The sequence below is a fragment of the Octopus bimaculoides genome, chromosome 3 (genome assembly GCF_001194135.2).
Source record: "Octopus bimaculoides isolate UCB-OBI-ISO-001 chromosome 3, ASM119413v2, whole genome shotgun sequence".
In the NCBI taxonomy this organism is placed as follows: Eukaryota; Metazoa; Mollusca; class Cephalopoda; order Octopoda; family Octopodidae; genus Octopus; species Octopus bimaculoides.
Window position 1 is genome coordinate 26620602 of NC_068983.1, and position 8210 is coordinate 26628811.

Consider the following 8210-nt stretch of genomic DNA (forward strand, 5'->3'; position numbering starts at 1 on the left):
TAAAGTATATATTTAAATTATGTCAGAAAAATGTTATGAAATCTTTTTGGTATATAAACATTGTATTTTGAGAAATACACAGAGTGTTTAAATCTTTTCTAATTTGTTCTTGTTTTAAAATGAATTCGTCGACAGTATCGTGTAGAGGAGGTTGTTGTTCATTGTTAGGTTTGTTAATGTACATTGATTTGAGGGTTGTGCATAAAAGTTGTAAATCATTACTAACCTGATCAGTGTAGTGAGTAGTGACTTCACTGTTTATCCTTTCCCGGGCGAGAAGATTTGAGTCAGAAGACAGATGGAGGAAAAACAAGCAGAGGAATTAGGTTAACCCACAGGAAGAATGGAGAAATTGGTGACATTCGAGCGTATGCTCTTCAATAGAAACGATTGAGAGGGAAAAAAAAACGGGGAGTGAAAACAATGTTTGAGGATTAACGGTTCAACGAGATGCATCGGTCAGAATAAATATATATATAATTGAAGAAATTGGAGCCAGGAAGAACGAGTACGGTTGGACTTTTTTTTTTCATTATTCGCTACAATATATCAATGTTGTCTCCTGTAGTCTAAATTCTTCTACATAGCACGTTTGTCGTACTTTGAATTTATTAGCGGCTCACAAAAACATTTTGCATGCCGCGAGAGCGTGTTTTTCGGGCTTCTATATATGCCATATATAGCGGCTCGACAAACGTGTTAATGCGGCACACACGATGTATATGCGAACCGCTGATAAATTCAAACCACGACAAACAGAGTAGAAGATTCTAAAGTAACGGAGAGAACACACATATATCACCCAAGGAAATACAACTAGATTTCATTATGCAAACAGACAGTTGCATAATCAAGAACATGTACTCATGGAAAACTACGTTGCATCGAAAGAATTATAGCGAATGACTCAAGTTTCTTCAATTTTATATTGAATGTCCAAATGGAAATTTTAAGTGCTACGAAGGACTGCGCTTAGACTCCTTGTCGAATAGTCTGAGGCGGGTCTTGTGTGATCTTGTATATGTTAAATAAAATGGGATAAGGCCAAGGCAGTTCTATACTTAAGAGATGAGGAATGATGTACAATGTTTACATTATTTGCATTTGACGGATATTTGTCCTCATCTTGTTTGTTGTTAACACAATGTTATGGCTGATATACCCTCCAGACTTCATCAGGTGTCTTCGATTCTCATTCCTAAGTTATTTTTCGATTTTATTATTATTATTATTATTAACGCCTCCCCCAAAATTTCAGTCCTTGTGCCTATAACGGAAATTATTATCATTCTTATTATCATTATTATCAGTATTATTAAAATTTCCATTATTATCGTTATTATTATTATTATTATTCAAGTCACTGCTTGGAATCGAACTTGGAATATTGGGGTTTAGTAGCCCGCGCTCTTAACCACTACGCCATATGCCCGTTGGCAATTATGGAGTGAATTTTAGGGCATATAAATCTTATATTTTCCTATCCTTCCTTAATACCGGTTCCCATATGTTACTCATATCTGCAAAGGAGGTTGTTGTGTCCTAGCATGTGTGCTACTTCTTTTAGTTTTCGTATTTTCTAGTGGTGTTCTCTGTCTATTATTTTAACTTCATGTCACAGGGGAAGGCGGTCTCCATTTTTCCATACATGATCAACTATACCCGATTTATCAATATATCCACGTGTCACAACTTTGCAATGTTCTTCTACCCTTATTTAGAGGGAGTGACATGTTTCGCCTTTTTATAACCTACCGCAGCTGCATGTGATGGAGTACATGCAGTCTTAAGTCATATTTTCTTCTAATGGTCGTTTTATTCCGAAAGGATACAAAAGATATGCGGCCCATATGACGTCAGGACATTATTCAAGAGTAATACAACAATTCGCAAACATCTCCTACATTTACCACCATCTATAACTCCTTTTTTTCTTTTCACTTTCTCTTTCCTCTTTCCTCCCCTAATATGTTTGACCAATACCATTTTTCTTACTTCTAACATACTTATCTATTCTCTTCTCTCTATCTACTTCCTCCTACCAGTATATTCTCAAAATTTCATTTTCACTACAAGATCCATTTGAAATAACAAATGTGATTGTGTCTCTTTGCCTATCATTCTGTGCGTGTGAATGTTTGTATCTTTCTCTCTCCTCTCTGTCTTCTCACTCCCCTCTGTCTTCTCTCTCCCTTTCTCTGTATATATATATATGTGTGTGAATGTGTGTGTGTGTGTGTGTATGTGTGTGTGTGTGTGTGTGTGTGTGTGTGTGTGTGTGTGGACAGGAAACGTCTTTACCCATTCAACACAACACATTCCTTGGATTATTTGACAACAACTCTCACATCCTACATATATTTTTATCTCTAACCCTAACCCTAACCCTAACCCTAGCCCTAACCCAAAATAACTTTTTATATAATGAACTCTACTATTCCTTTTTATTGAAACTCTCTCATATCATCTCTGATTATGGGATATCTTTAATATCCTGAAACAGTTTTAAGACTATCTTTCTCTTTATAAATGTCCTGGAAATATCACACTGTCTTCGCTTTGTTATCTAATTGTATTTAACCCACACAACACAACACACACATACATATAGAGAAAAAGAGAGAGAGAGGAGAGAGAGGCAGAATGCAGACAGGCAGATAGGCACACGCACAGGCAGACAAGCGTCAAACACAAGTACAGATAGACGGAAAAGTCATGTGTGTTGTGTTCCCCACGCTACCGTCTACCAACTCACTCAAATCTTTTAACATCTGTTTGCTTTGGTCAGTGGACTGCTACAATGCTGGTGCACCGCGTTGAAGAATTTCAGTAAAACCTCACACAGTAGGATTCGAACTAAAAGCATGTTATTGAAATCTATTTTCTTAACCACATACCTATGTTTGCACGTTTGTGGCTTTATAAATATCACCTTATGCAAAAGTATAGGATCTAGCAATTGTAATCGAATGATTTAAAACAATTCATTGTAAATATTTTCTAAAAAAAAATGAAGTATAAATATACATATATGCATGTATATTTATAATTATGTATATTTAGAAATGAATATATAAATACGGAGGCGCAATGGCCTAGTGGTTAGGGCAGCGGACTCGCAGTTTCGATTCTCAGACCCGGCGTTGTAAGTGTTTATTGAGCGAAAACACCTAAAGCCCCACGAGGTTCCGGCAGGGGATGGTGGTGAACCCTGCTGTACTCTTTCACCACAACTTTCTCTCACTCTTACTTCCTGTTTCTGTTATGCCTGTATTTCAAAGGGGCCAGCCTTGTCACACTCTGTGTCACGCTGAATATCCCCGAGCACTACGTTAAGGGTACACGTGCCTGTGGAGTGTTCAGCCACTTGCACGTTAATTTCACAAGCAGGCTGTTCCGTTGATCGGATCAACTGGAACCCTCGACGTCGTAAGCGACGGAGTGCCAACAACAACAATATAAATACACACATACGTTCGTACACACATATGTACGCACAAATATTAACTTGCGTTGCGTAAATATATGCTTAAACATATACACATATACACGTATACGCAAACATATGTGTGTATGTGTTTCTCACTGCATATATGTCTGTCGTGTGTTTGTGACTATCTCTAAATGCTCATTATAAAATACGACACAAGTGTAATTAGTTGCCTCGAATGATCATTAGATTCTTTGAAACTATATTGTAATTAGACCAGATATTAGATGAATAGTAATGTATGAATGTAAAGTGTAATATAGTCGATTTGGTTTTAACACTGTGGCTGATATATTTTTGGACATCAGAAAATTAGTTTGAAACAATACGGGGACACTGAGAATGTGTTTTAATATAAAACAATGAAAGTTCCAGATTCATAGTGTTAATGTTATTCATAGAAACTATGTCTGAAATCGATTCTTCTATGCTAGAACACATAATAACTTAATTTATGTAGCATGTGCTCCTTTCTTGCCTCAATTTAATTAAATTGTAATTTATGTGTTGCGGAAATGCAACAGAAGAAAAAATAACAATGCACTGGATTTCCAGTCGAGAGTTTTTTTGACATGATTCTATCAATTAATGTAACACATGTTTGGAAGAATTTGACATAATGAAGAAAATCATATAATTTCCGATTACGGTCAAAATCAGTCATCAGAAGGAATTATCCGAACGTTAGTGTTTGGTTCACTACACTCAGCATAATTTTTCTTAATTTCAAAGATATATTTTAAAAGAATCTTTTTTCAAATTGTTTCTTGTTAACAGGAAATAAACAAATAGAAAAGGATTTTGTCAGCTAAAAATATGCGTAAACGTTCGATGAAATGTATCAAATTAGTAACAATTTAAATGAATATTTTAATATGGTTCCATATATATAATTGGTTGTATGGCAAAACAGAATAGCTCACACATCAATGAGTATAAATACTTTCATACGAACCAATTAAATTCACTCAAATCTTCTTCAATTCTAGAAAGATAATATCTCTGATACACAATATCAGACACATTTGTAAAAAATTCAATATCTTAATATTTCTGGTCTCTATCACGTGATACAGAGTAAGTATTTCTTTTTAAAAATGTTTTACGTATCGGACCTTTGCAAATGATACAGCTATAAATATTATGTTTTTGAAATATAGTCTCCCTTCCTCCAAATTATGCGTTTTCTATGTTTTTTTTTTTAATGTCACTTTTTCGATATTCTCACGAGATTTTATATTATACTGAGCTAATGCGAACCTCATAGTCTTATATAAGCAATTACAGACTTAACATTTTTGTTATTTATGTAGTTCATTGGGTAAACTGTTTGTAAATTAAAACTTTTACAAATAGAATCACTAACCTGATATTTGAAATAAGTTAAGAACACTGAAAATATATTCCAAATGTCTGTATAAAAAGAGCATATACTATTTTTATGATTTTAGCACAAAATGCATAAATATGATAGCAATTTTATGCAAATTTAAAAATAATATACTATAAAACCCAATTCTATGCAAACCTTAATATAATATAGTACCAATTCTACGCAAACTTTAAAAAATTGCACATACATTTATAAATAATATTCTTTTCCACGTTCAACAGAAATTGCTCGGTAATTATACTGTGATTATCGTTATATCACCTTAATACACATCGAAATATACGCTCCTTAGATGTTTATGAGATTAACACTGTAAGATTTCACGTTATTTTATAAGCATTAGATAAAAAGGTCTCAACTAACAATGAAAAGAACATTGGCAGGGACAAATGAAACTAAGTTTTAAATTTGTTTCCTAATATTCTTCGAAGAGAAAAATAATCCACGATATTGTCCTGTGAGATATGTTACTGCAAAAAATATCGTTTTCAGATTTGTTCAAGGCAGTCTTTTCTAAGGATGACATCGTGGTTTGAATTACAAGGAACATCATGCCACATAGAAAAGGTCATATCTTTCTGACATTTTGTGGATGCTATTGATTATGTTTGCAATGATATTCAGAAAATCGACCTTTTCGATCGCATCATAGATGCTTAAGAATATCATTCTTTCATTCATCGGGAACCTCACGTACATGTGTGTGTGTGTGCGTGTGTTCATATATATATATATATATATATATATATACACACATATACACATAACAAGATACACAGAGGTATGTGCGTGCATAAATGTTTATCTCAGAGTGTATGAGCATCTTATTGTTTTTTAAGCAATACTTTAATCACATGTGTCTTTCGTTAACGGACAATGTCATATTCTATACATGATTTTTATCACAAATTGATATTCATTTTATGTTCTTCGTAATTACAGAAATTTACTTTTAACACCAACACATTCACAATTCAAATAGATGTTAAGACGGTTTTTTTTTTCTTTTTTGCAATATCCAGAACAAAGAAGCTGTACAACAACATCCCACATAATAATATCAAACATAATTGAATTCTTCGGATGTAGCTTGGAAAATGTAGTTATTGTGTTATTTTACGACTACGAACCTTCAAAGATATACACTGTAGTGAGAAAACATAACGCATTTATGAATAAAATATTAAAACCCAGACGTAACTGGAAATCGAATAAGTGTTTCCCCGGCAGTTTCTATGATTTTTTCGTAATGCAAATTTTTTTTGAGATATTAAACGTATTCCAGACTTGTTTATTGTACAAAATGTTGCATTGCATATAGTTTCACTTTATAGTAACAAGTAATTTAATTACCTTTCAGAGTACATAACGTCTAACGCAAGACGTATAACACGATAGATCATGTGATAAATTACTACTACCTTTCTAAAATCCCAAGCTAGTCATTAGGAAGGTCCATATATATAAAATATACCTCGAGGTATCGTGTCAAATACGCAATAATTAAATGTATATAAATGTATATATATGTATATGCATATATATGTGTATGAGTGAGCGTGTTTATGTGTGCTTGTATTTCCAAGATTTATTAAGATTTATAAATACATACATCATACATACATATACATATGTGTGTGTGCGCGCGCGCCCCCGTGTGTGTGTGAAAGTATATATGTATATACGTTTGTAAGGTGTAACTTGTCTTGAGTGTAATCAAAATTTTGAACTTTTTGAAAAATTAGTTAACTTTTCTAAGAATCATAAAAGAAATGTCATGAACTTTAGAAAATAGAACACTGATTTCAAATATGTGTTTACTTAATACAGAAACCAAATGTCAGTGTTAAATATTTCTACAAATTTCAATAAGAATGTCTGATATGAGCATCGATTTAATAATTATAACAACGACAATGTAATTTATTCGATGGAATACTTTTATACATGAGTGGATACCTGATGATTCATAATCTTATTGTACGTCACAAGTTCTTCAATGATTTGGCATCAGATAACAGCTCAGAATAACAATTACCACACTTGGTATGGTTCACTATTAAGATGTCAAAGGTAGGTCATGTGTTGCAAATCATGGCTTTCGCAGATAATTAATTCTGCATCTGTTTCATTTGTACTTAAAATAGAAAATGTTCTGAGAATAGTAGGACCTCTCTTTTATTGAACAGTCAATGGTATGAAATGTAAAGTAGTTGAAAACATCAGAGATGTAAAGCAACATAACAAATTTTATGTCAAATTTTGATTTTGTTGCTTTTATAATTGTATATTACGGGCTCTGAACAATAATATTTTTATTTCCGGTTTATAAACCTTGCGTTTAGTATGTACATTAACAATATTTATGCATGCATTACGTCTCAGTAAGTGAGAACTCTAAAATGTTTCCGTTATATTATTATCAGTAGTAATTTATAGCATTTATAGTAATTTATAGTAATTTATAGCATTTAGATGAAAAATAAACCTAACCTTCCATTCCGGCTGCTAAAACATACCATGCAGAAAAACTCTGCTTGATTATCGTAGATTGAAATGAGCTGAGCAAAAACGGGGATGTAATGTTTTAAAATATGCACTGTAAATGTGGTAAATACTTTATAAAAATATCAAATATCAGATATGTGCATGCGTCAGATATGTGTGTGTGATTGTTTTTGTGTGTGTGCTTGTGTGCGTATGTGTACATGCATACATTACGAAGTTTATACTATTGTGATGAAATGAAATAGGCATTACTGATAGTTGAAGAGTGCAAAAATATCTAAATATTTAGTACGAGAATTTGAACCTGTGAAATCCCTACCTTATACATTGCGTTAATTAATTACTTAGGCCAGGCGATATGCAAATATTTTATAGAATTGTGTATATTCTATTGACGCTATTTTAATGTTTTAAACTTCAGAAATTGAAAGTCAACATAGACAAAATTAATACGGATAATTCATTTCTCATATTTTATTTTTTTTAAATACAACAAAAGTCTTCTTATTCTCGAGTTATTAGCAAACAAAACGTGTCTACAAAATGTCTCGTCTCTTAGTGTATACATTTAACTATATCTGAATTATAAACGCATTCTAAATGTCTTACTGATATGCATATTGATTTTATGACTGATTTGTATCTCTATCAATATTTATTTCAAATCTCTTAATATTGAACTGGAATATATTAAACTATTGTCATATAGAAGGATATCAAATCATTGAGCAAAGTTTATTTTCATATTAAATTTCAAATGGTTTATTCTAGTATTAGAATAACTTGTTGTCTAGGAACCTATTGCATTGGCGTTTATCA

The 8210-nt window shown here is 32.5% G+C and overlaps 1 protein-coding gene across 3 annotated transcripts in view; it reads right to left on the bottom strand.

The window, feature by feature from the left end:
* LOC106884218 (neuronal acetylcholine receptor subunit alpha-10) overlaps positions 1–8210 on the bottom strand; it is a 1143354-nt gene that overhangs the window by 1055344 nt on the left and 79800 nt on the right. Inside the window, exon 2 of one of the 3 annotated variants that reach the window (XM_052966099.1) lies at positions 227–263. The exons of the other annotated variants lie outside the window; for them this stretch is intronic. The gene's annotated coding sequence lies outside the window, so the exon portion shown is untranslated. The remainder of the gene's footprint in view (positions 1–226; positions 264–8210) is intronic. 3 annotated transcript variants of the gene reach the window in all.